We start from the raw sequence: 10470 nt of genomic DNA, 5'->3' as shown, positions 1-10470 counted from the left end.
TTCATCAATCCTTTTCATAATGTTTTAGTTGTGCCTCTCCAGCTTCTGCTCCTTTAGTCTCTGCTTCCTCATAAACTTCTCAACAAAACTGCCTATAGTTATTATCTCGATTTCCTTTCCTCCAATGCATTCTTGAACCCAATGGTTTCTACTAATTTTAAAATTAATTTCCAAAACCCAAATCTGTTCTTGTCCAATTTCTATATCTATCTATCTATCTATCTACCTATCTATCTATCTATATCTAGCATGAGTCTCTTTGTATGCATACAACCACAGGATAGGATAAAAGTGATTAATGTATGAATACAGGCCAACCATTGTTTTCTCAGTACCATGCACCAATATGTATTTATTTATGTATTCACTGTCTTACTCGTTACAGTGCAAGATCCATAAGCCAAGGACTTTATCTTGTTTCATGCTGCAACTTCGTTCCTAGAGTATATTTTTCCTGGGTATGGGGTGGAGTTAGTTCTTAAGCTTACAAGATCATTGGCTTCCAATGAACAGCAATTCCATAAGCCAAATGGTAGAGAAACGGTCTTCTTGGTGCCGGCTCCAGCAGATCTAAACATGACAGCTGCCCCCATCCCCAGGGAACTGTGTGTCACTTTAGCTGAAGGAGCATTTTCTACCTGAAAAATACAATCTTTGGGGGAAATTAGCTGATTACCAAGTGTGACACCATTTCCCTAGAATTCTTGAGGGTGAGAAAAATTCATATATTCCCCAGTCCATCCTCAACCCAGTATCCCACAGGGTACTCGAGTACTACTTTTTCACCTGACAGAATCTAACCCACTTTCTTAAAGCCAAATGTGCTGGGTTAGTAAATCTCCTCCTGGGAATACATGTGCTTCATTGAATCCATTGGAGCCACTCATCAGAGGACTTAATTGCCTGTCCCTGTGAGGTTGTCAGCCATAAGAACCGTGTCACTGATTTTAAAGGCAAAAAGTGAGTGTCTGAAGTTGTTTTACTCTTAATGGATGGGGTGGATATGTCATCAGTGACATTACCAAAAGTCATGCCTGTATAGGGAGCATGAAGTGTCCTACTTATAAATATAGAACTTCATTAGGGCATCCACTCACTGCTCTTTCACTCTGCCTTTTCAAAAGCTTTCTGCTATTTGTCATAATCAGGCCTATAGGTCTGACTTTGGCAGACCTAAGCTTTTTGCAGGGTAGATTAAGCTTCAGAAGCAAAAAGTCAATCAAAACAACATCTTAGTTAAAAGACACCTTCAGGCTTACCTACTCCCTACATTCTGCGGATAAAAAAGAATGAGAGTATGGAATGGCAATGCGTTTTCCCCAACACGCCGCCACATTTCCAGGTTAACCTCAAGTAAATGCATGAAAGCAATAAACAGAAGACGAATTATGATGAGTCTCACATCGGGCTCTCTGCTCAGCAGGGAGCCTGCTTCTGCCTACTTCTCCTACTCCCCGGGCTTGTGTTCCCTCTCTCTCTCTCTCTCTTCCCCCCTCTCTCTCTGTCAAATAAATAAATAAAAATCTTAAAAAAAAAAGAATTTCTGATGTTTTACATGTGTTGCTTCCTTTATAATCATTTCTGGAATTGGCAGAGTAAGGAATTCCAAAATATTTATTCTTCCAGGAAAGCAAAGAAAAAAAAAACTAGCAAAAATTGCAAAATCAACACTTTCAGAATCACAGAAATTAACAAAAGGCTTGCAAAAATCCGAGGAGTGTTTATTGGAGAAATATGGCTGAATCTCAGCAGAAAGTGTGAGCTTTATGGGACTTTAGTTGTCCTATTCTCATATTCCTCTCCCAACCCCACAATACACTTGAACACTAACAATCTCACAACCACAACAGTTCTTAAAATCAGTCACTGTAGGGTGCAGAATGTGCTTGGAACTCCCCATATCACCCAATCCCCAGATAATTGTTACTATTCGACTTGTTTGGCAGTTCCCTGGAATAGCCCCATTTACTATACTTGTCTTTATTTGATATGATTCAAACTTTTCTCAAGTGAAAAGGTCCTATCCCCGGGGTGTTTGTCAAAAACAACCAGCAGCAATTGTTTAATACTGCAGCTATAGTAAGTAGTGATATCAGTTAGGACAAGCAAGAGATTGTGCAAACATTAAAAGAAATAACTTGAAAAATGAGATATCCATGGAGGGCTTTGAAAAACTACACATTTCTTTGAGGATATACAAGTCAGTGCACTTGTGTAGGGTTGTATGAGTGGCCAGAGAATATCCAAACACACTCAAAGCTTTCAACTCGGACTGATCTTAGCTTTCGCTTCCGACTTCTGTAGAACCTTAAGACAGAATGGTCAACTGCTTGCCTAAGCATACATGTTGGAAACCTGGAAAAAAATCAGGGATAAATCTTTTTTTAAATCATTTCATTAAACCTCATTCAATCAGTATCTTTCTACTTCATTTGTTGGATTATCAGTAAACCAAACTGTGAAGTCAAGGGAAAGATAAGAAATCAGTATAGCGTTGGGGCGCCTGGATGGCTCAGTGGGTTAAGCCGCTGCCTTCAGCTCAGTTCATGATCTCAGGGTTCTGGGATCGAGTCCCGCATCGGGCTCTCTGCTCAGCAGGGAGCCTGCTTCCTCCTCTCTCTCTGCCTGCCTCTCTGCCTACTTGTGATCTCTCTGTGTCAAATAAATAAATAAAATCTTTAAAAAAAAAAAAAAAGAAATCAGTATAGCGGATCATACACTCAATGAGAGATGCTGAGACCAGGAAAGAGATTGAGATCTATGTATATGGGTCTTATTTCGACATATGAAATTTCACTTTTAAAGTCACCAAAGGTAGCTTATATTGCTACTGGATATAGTTCTGCTCAGTCATCTGGATGGGTCAGTAGAGAACAGGAATGTAGATAAACCCCTTTATTTACAAAATGACCAATACCAAGGGAGTTCTAAATGCCCTTTCACTGGCATCAGATTCTTTTAGAGTTCCATTTGCCACAGGAATCACCAGGGAAGCCAAGGTCCTACCACCAGAATGAAAGCAGTAAGCTAGTCTTCTGCTTGCCCCAGTTTGCTACAACTCCAATGTTTTTGTTACTGTTGTTGAATGTCCATTCTATACAAATTTACCTCACCCTATCCTAGCAGTTTTTAAGCACACAGGTAAAGAGGGGGATTATAAGACTTCACCAACATGCAAAACCCAAGAACTTTTTAGTTTAATGGATCTGTTATACCTCCCCAGAGGATAGTGAAAGGTACATGATTAAGGGCCAATGTTCTAAGGTTTTCAGAAAAAAGGGAGTTTCCCCCAGTATTTAACTCTAATAAAAAAAATTAAATAAAACTACTAGCAACTTTCAGAAAACTATAAAACTTAAAAAGAAAAAAAAAATGAATAGCTCCCATATCCATTTCATTAAATTAATGCACCCTAAACAGTCTCCCCTGTCTTTCTGACACACACACACACACACACACACACACACACACACTCTTAAGCAAACTTTAACAACTAGATAAGATTAGTAGAAAGTTCTTTTGTATGCCAGTACCCTTACCCTTCATATAGAAAATTCTTCCCAAAACCCCAAGCACCTCCAATTCAACCAGGAGGTTCTAGTGAAACCCTCTGTTTTCTCTTTCAGTCATGGTTATTTGAGTTTGTGCAGCTGATCAAAGTGGGGCAAATATTAATACCCTGACCCACAACTACATGTCACTGATCTAGGGTTACGAACATGACTGAAGCCTAGCCAGACAGAATCCTAAGTTGAATTCTTTTTCAAAATGCAACAGGGCAAAAGAGATCCAGTCTCCTGCTGAGTATGATGCAGAAACGTGAAGCATCAGAACTTCTGGTGGATGAGTTTTCTACGGTTTGGAGAAAATCTGGTTGAGTGAATAAAACCAACCCAGAAAGAGAAGCAGAGATGAGAGATGGAGAGAGAATCTAGATGCCTTTGGATTCCATTGCTCCAGCTGTCATAGACGCCATTTGAACCACTGCCATTTCCACGGTTACATGATCCTCCTGCTTGCTTTAGCTGGTTAGAATTAAGTTTCTCTCAGTAGTGACCAAAAAAGTCCTAACTAATATGGGAATAAATTTAACCATAGCCAAGCTGGACAGAGAACAAGGAAAACATTAGGTAAAGAAGACTTCAGAAAAAAGATAGTATGTTACCTGGATTTTGAAGATAACCATCAGAGAATAAGGGAAAATAATACTGTAGTCAGAATGACATCAAGATAGATGGGTGCAGGACCAGATTCGCTAAGCTTTATGGGACCTACATTCAGAAAAGTCCAGAATAAAATTCAAGTATATCTCAGGGGAGAAAACTAGCCTGCAAATATAACTCTATTAGTTAAAATATCTAGTTGTTATTTGAAGCCAAGAGAGAGAAGACATCACCAAAGGAGAGAGTAATATATGAAAAAGAGGTTTCTGACAGAACACTGAGGAGCACTGTGTTTAGTAGACCAGGAGATCAAAGGGAACTGGCATAGGAGCTAAGAAGAAAAAATAAAAAATGGTAGGAGAACCAAAAGAGAATAGTACTTCAGAAGCGAGACAAGAAAGAGAGAGAAAAAAAAACCAAAACACTAAATATGCCTCAGAATAGAGAACTAACCTAAGAAACAAATGATGCAGGCAGGAAAATGTTAAAGATTATTGTCCTGGTCTAGGCAAGAGAAAATAAGGATGATGGTATGTACATAGTAGACAGGAGATACTAGGGAAACATTTAGGTATTCGTTTTCAAGAGTTGGTTATTATTTGGATGTAAAAGATCAGAAAGGGAGAACCTGGGTGGCTCAGTCAGCTAAAAGCCTGACTCTTGGTTTCAACTGAGGTCATGATCTCAGAGCCATTAGATTGAGCCCAACACCAGGCTCTGAGCTGAACACAGTCTGTTTGAGATTCTCTTCCCCCTCTCTTTCTCCTGGCTCATGTGAGAGCTCTCTCTCTCTCAAATAAATAAATAAAATCTAAAAAAAAAAAAAAAGTCAGAGAATGGAAGTTGGGGGATGTTGCCCAGATTGCTGGCTAGGACTACTGGGTATATAATTAGTACCATTTACTGAGCCAAGAAATACAGGCTGAGGAGCTGTTTGGTAGGAACAATAATAAGTTCAGTTTTGGATACATTGATTTTTATTTATTTATTTTTTTAAAGATTTTTAAAATTTATTTGACAGAGAAAGAGAGAGATCACAAGTAGACAGAGAGGCAGGCAGAGAGAGAGAGGAGGAAGCAGGCTCCCTGCCAAGCAGAGAGCCCGATGTGGGGCTCGATCCCCGGACTCTGAGATCATGACCTGAGCCGAAGGTAGAGGCTTAACCCACTGAGCCACCCAGGTGCCCCTATTTATGTATTTTTTAAAGGTTTATTTATTTATCTTAAGAGAGAGCACAGAGTGGGGAGGGGCAGAGGGAGAAGGAACAAGAGAGAATCTCAAGCAGACTTTACACTGTGCATGGACCCTGTCGCGGGGCTCAATCTCATGACCCTGAGATCATGACCTGAGCTGAAACCAAGAGTTGGATGCTTAACTGACTGTGCCACCCAGCCACCAGGGTACATTGATTTTTAAAGTGTGTATTCTGTATTCAAGTATATATGCCAAGAAAAGAGTTGAATATGCAGTTTTGGAGCTCAAAGATCTGTGCTAGAGATACAACGTTATGAGTCATCTGCTTACATCTGAACTCAAGGAGTATGTGATTTTTGCCTATGGCAAAAGTGAGACATGAAGGGGGACAAAGATCCCTGAGGAAATCCAACATTTAAAGGTCGGCTTAATGATAATGAGTCCTCATAGGAGAATTCTGAAAGAGCAACTAGAAAAGTAGGAGGAGAATCCAAAGGTTTCTTAAGATTCAAAGAAGTGCTCATGAGTAATCAGTTCTGTCATATGTAATATAGCTGTCTGGTGGAAGGAAGACTGAAACTATTACTTGGACAAATATGGCGGTCATTGGTAACTATGGAGTAAGACATTTTTGTGGAAACACTGATGGTGGAGAAATAGGAAAAGGCTGAAGTGGTTTAAAAAGTAAAGAGATCATAAGGTAATGAAGATACAAATATAAGCGACTCTTAAAAAGTTTGCCTCTGAAAGGAAGGAGAAATGAAGAACTAGCTGAAGGAGGAACCTTTCAGTGCCATTGTAAAGGCATATATGTATTTTTTAATATAGCTTCTCACTGATGCTGGTGTGACACCAGATCATGGTGTCTTAAATGCCATCCTAAGGAATCTGGAATTTTCTCCTATAGACAATGTGGGACCATTGGGAATGACAAAAACAGATCTAGATTTTCATGAGAGTAAGAGGGTTTTAAAGGATAAGATCAACAAGAAGAGACAAACTAGGTGACTATTACAACAATCCAGCTGAGAGATAATTAATGTCTAAAATAAGGCAGTTGTGGAGGTGCCTGTTGGCTCATTTGGTTAAGCAACTGACTCTTGGTTTCAGCTCAGGTCATGATCTCATGGGTCCTGAGATCAGCCCTGCACTGGCCTCCATGCTCACAGGGAATCTACTTGAGATCCTCTCGCTCTGCCACTCCCCCACTCAGGATAGCATGTGCACACACACGCTCTCTCTTAAATAAACTTAAAAAAATAAGGCACTTGTCATGTATTTAGGGCTATTAATGAGATGGAATTAGCAGGATATGGAAGTAAAACTAGCAAGAATACTAAGGATAACCTGTAAATATTAGTCCTGAGTGAATGAGTCAATGGTCGAGTCACATACAGGACTGGGAACATAGGAGGGGTGAGTTTATGAGTAAGGTAATGATTGGATTTGAATACACCACACTTGTGAAATACCGAAGTGAAAATATGTAGCAGATGTACAGGAGATGGAAAGAGATGATTAGGTAAAAGAATAACTGCACTTAACATGTCTCATTGCACAGAAGCCTGGTGTAAACTCTCAAGTTCAAAATCCAGAAACATTTTTTGTTTGAAGGTATATTTTATGTTTTCATTTTCCTAGATCGAGTATATATAACCATAAAATATACAGTTTCATTAGTTGAAAAGGTTTTCCCTCCCTAGCAAACTATGTATCAAGAGTTCTACACAAGAGTCATATAATTCAGTAAAATCCCAGAGGAGACTTCAGGGGAGAAATAACTACCAAAGAAACCAACACATTTGGACTGACAACTCTAAATGATGTATTTTTTGTTTTCACTGAAAAATAAGCAATTCTCTGGCTTGGTTTATTATTAATATCATCGCTCTCATATATGCTTGAAAATTACCCACCAAGACATGTAATTCATCTTAAATATGCAGTACCCTATGTTTATCTTAATGGGTTGAGGTTAGCTGACTTTACGGAGCCCAGGAATGTGCACAGCTTTCAAATCAGATTCAGCTCATTTTATTTGGAAGAGGGAGCTTAACACTTTAAACGATATTTTGGGAAAATTACTGTATCACATTTGCTTCCTGTGTGAAAGTGACATGTAAGTCTGTATATGAATTTTATTCCTAACTGCCGTCTCCAAAATCAGGGGACCCTAACTGGGAAACTTTCTTGTTTGCAGGCACTCTGCCAAATTTCAACATCCAGCCAGACACAGGAGAATGCATACTCATTTCCTCAGTGGTATGGTAGGCGTGAAACTCATTTCTGCTTACGAATACAATACTTTTTTAAGTTTCTTAGTTACTTTACTTTGTAGATCTTTTTTTCTTAAATATATTGTGTCATAGAAAGATTCTTCTGTGGTTGTGATTCATTAATTCTAGCAATAACAGACATGAAGTGAGAAGGACAGTAATATTTAACAAGCAGATTGAGACTGGCTGGAAATGCCAGTCTACAGATGCCAGTCTCCATAAGTGACCCTGAATAAGCGTCTCCAAGCCACAGACTCTCTATACAATGCAAACATTATCTATTTGGAAACACTAGATAACTAACTGCATTCATAAATTCTTTTTTTTTTTTTTTTGGATTCATAAATTCTTACTTTATGTTCCTGTTCTGGGTTAAGTTCTGTTTCTCCATCCCCCTATAGTAGTCTGTGAAACTTGATTACTGGCCTTACTACGTTATTTTTAAAGGTTCTGTGCAGGGCGCCTGGGTGGCTCAGTTGGTTAAGCGCCTGCCTTCAGCTTGGGTCATGATCTCAGGGTCCTGGTATTGAGCCCAGCGTCAAGCTCCCTGCCAAGCAGGGAGCCTGATTCTCCCTCCCTCCTGCTCATTCTCTCTCTCAAATAAATTAATTAATTAAATTAAAAAATAAAAAGGTTCTGTGCATAGGCCTGTGCTATGAGGATTTTTATGTTTTATTCATCATCCACATCAAGCAAAGGGCATAAAGCCACAGTAAGTGCTCAGTAAAGCTCTATTACACTGAATATTTTCCCATTTTCATCCTATTGATCTCACTTGTATAGGATTAACCACTGGTCTTTCCAGCTCCACTAGCAGAGAAGATGTATCATTATCTCTCCATTTTATTACTTTCTTATTTTTTGATTTTAAAGATTTATTTGTTTGTTTTGGAGAGAGAGGCTGCACAAGCAGTGGGGAGAGGTAGAGGAGGAGGGGCAGAGAGACAATCTCAAGTCAAATCCATGCAGAGCTCAGAGCCAGACATGGGGCTCGGTCTCACAACCCTGAGATCAAAACCAGAGCCGAAAGCAAAGGTAGGGGCTTAAATGACAGAGCCACGCAGGCGCCCACTATATATCCATTTTAAACAGGTCAGAAGAGTACTCATGTCAATCAGATTTTGTTGGTGAATTATAAAATGCTGAATTTAATTTGCAATAGAAAGACCCTGGTTTTTTTAAAAATACTTTTTAAAAATAGATTTTATTTATTCATTTGACAGACAGAGATCACAAGTAGGCAGAGAGGCAGGCAGAGAGAGAGGAAGGGAACCAGCCTCCCCGCTGAGCAGAGAGCCTGACACAGGGCTCAATCCCAGGACCCTGGGATCATGACCCCAGCCAAAGGCAGAGGCCTTAACCCACTGAGCCACCCAGGTGCCCCGAAAGACCCTGTTTTAATTGTTATTAATTCTGGCTGATGATATTGCTTAAAGCCACACCATGCATAATAGATTTGGTTTCTGATATAAAATCTATGAAAAATATAAGGTGGTCAAACCCAATCTTAGGGTCGACAAACTAGCAACTGAAGGATGATTTTGAATAAGAATAAGTATAAATTTATTTCTTATTGAAGTTGAAGAAAAAGTGGGAAAACTTCAAAAATAAATCCATGCCCCAGAGCAGTTTTGCAGGAGTGAAAACAGACCACTGACAGAGCATGCTGAAATGGAAAAAAAAGATCAATTATTCAAAATAATTTCAAGTCAATAATTCAGCAAGAATATATTGTGGGTATGGCCAAGTCACTAGGTACTCTGTGGGCAATGCAAAGCTATAACAGATTCAGTACCTAACCTCAAAAAGCTGGTCACCTGGGGAAATAAAGAAACAAATGCAGGTCACTACCATACCAAACAGACTATAAGGGGATGTTAGAGCAGAGGTTCAAAAGTACTGTAGAAACACAGATAGTAAGAGAAATGCATTTGACCAAGGACTGAGGACTGAGGGGAGGCCTGACAAAGAAAGGGACATTTAAACGGGACAGTCTCTCGAAGGACAGATAGTTTTTTGACAAGAAGGCACTAGGAGGGTTGGGAGGAAAACCAACACCTGGCTCAGAGCAGTGGCCTCGTGGTGGCCCCGAGGGCTTCCTCTGGCCAGTGTTCCTCCCACCCGTCTACAGCATGGGAAATATCTTCTCGAACCTCTTTAAGGGCCTTTTTGGCAAAAAAGAAATGTGCGTGCATTCTCATGGTGGGCTTGGATGTTGCAGAAGGACCACCATCCCGTACAAACAGAAGCTGGGTGAGATCGTGGCCACCGTTCCCAATGTAGGTTTCACTGTGGAAACCATGGAAACCATGGAGGACAAGACCATCAGCCTCACGGTGTGGGACTCAGGTGGCCAGGACAAGGCCCCGCCTTGTGGCACCACCGCTTCCAGAACACACAAGGTCTCATCTTCACAGCTGACAGAAGTGACAGAGAGCAGGACCTCCCAACACCACGCATGCAGCTGAGATCACGGACAGGCTGGGGCTGTGCTCCCTGCACCCCAGGAACTGGTACAGTCAGGCCACCTGAGCCACCACTGGGCCAGGCTCTATGAGAGACCCGACTGGCTGTCCAATCAGTTCCCGAACCAGAGGTGAGCCGCGCTCCCCACCCCTCGACCCCTGCCGACTCCCCACTTCCACCCTGCTTGACTCTCCTGTGGTGTGAGAGCCAGAAGCTGTCTACACGGTCGGTCACAGCGTGCTTCACCAGGCTGTCGATGCGTAGACACAGCCGGCAGCCAGGTTTTTATTTAATGTAAATTGTGTTTGTTCCCAATGAGACCATTTGTGGAACTCCTATGCAGCACCACTCAGCTTTTTTTTTTTTTTTTT

General features: G+C 40.6%; 1 pseudogene; it reads left to right on the top strand.

The window, feature by feature from the left end:
- Window positions 1-9765: 9765 nt before the first annotated feature.
- LOC101693735 lies at window positions 9766-10233 on the top strand (annotated as a pseudogene).
- Window positions 10234-10470: the final 237 nt, after the last annotated feature.

Source organism: Mustela putorius, unplaced genomic scaffold, assembly GCF_011764305.1.
Source record: "Mustela putorius furo isolate JIRA1106 unplaced genomic scaffold, ASM1176430v1.1 tig00003899_pilon_pilon_pilon, whole genome shotgun sequence".
In the NCBI taxonomy this organism is placed as follows: domain Eukaryota; kingdom Metazoa; phylum Chordata; class Mammalia; order Carnivora; family Mustelidae; genus Mustela; species Mustela putorius.
This window is presented reverse-complemented; position numbering and strand designations above follow the sequence as displayed.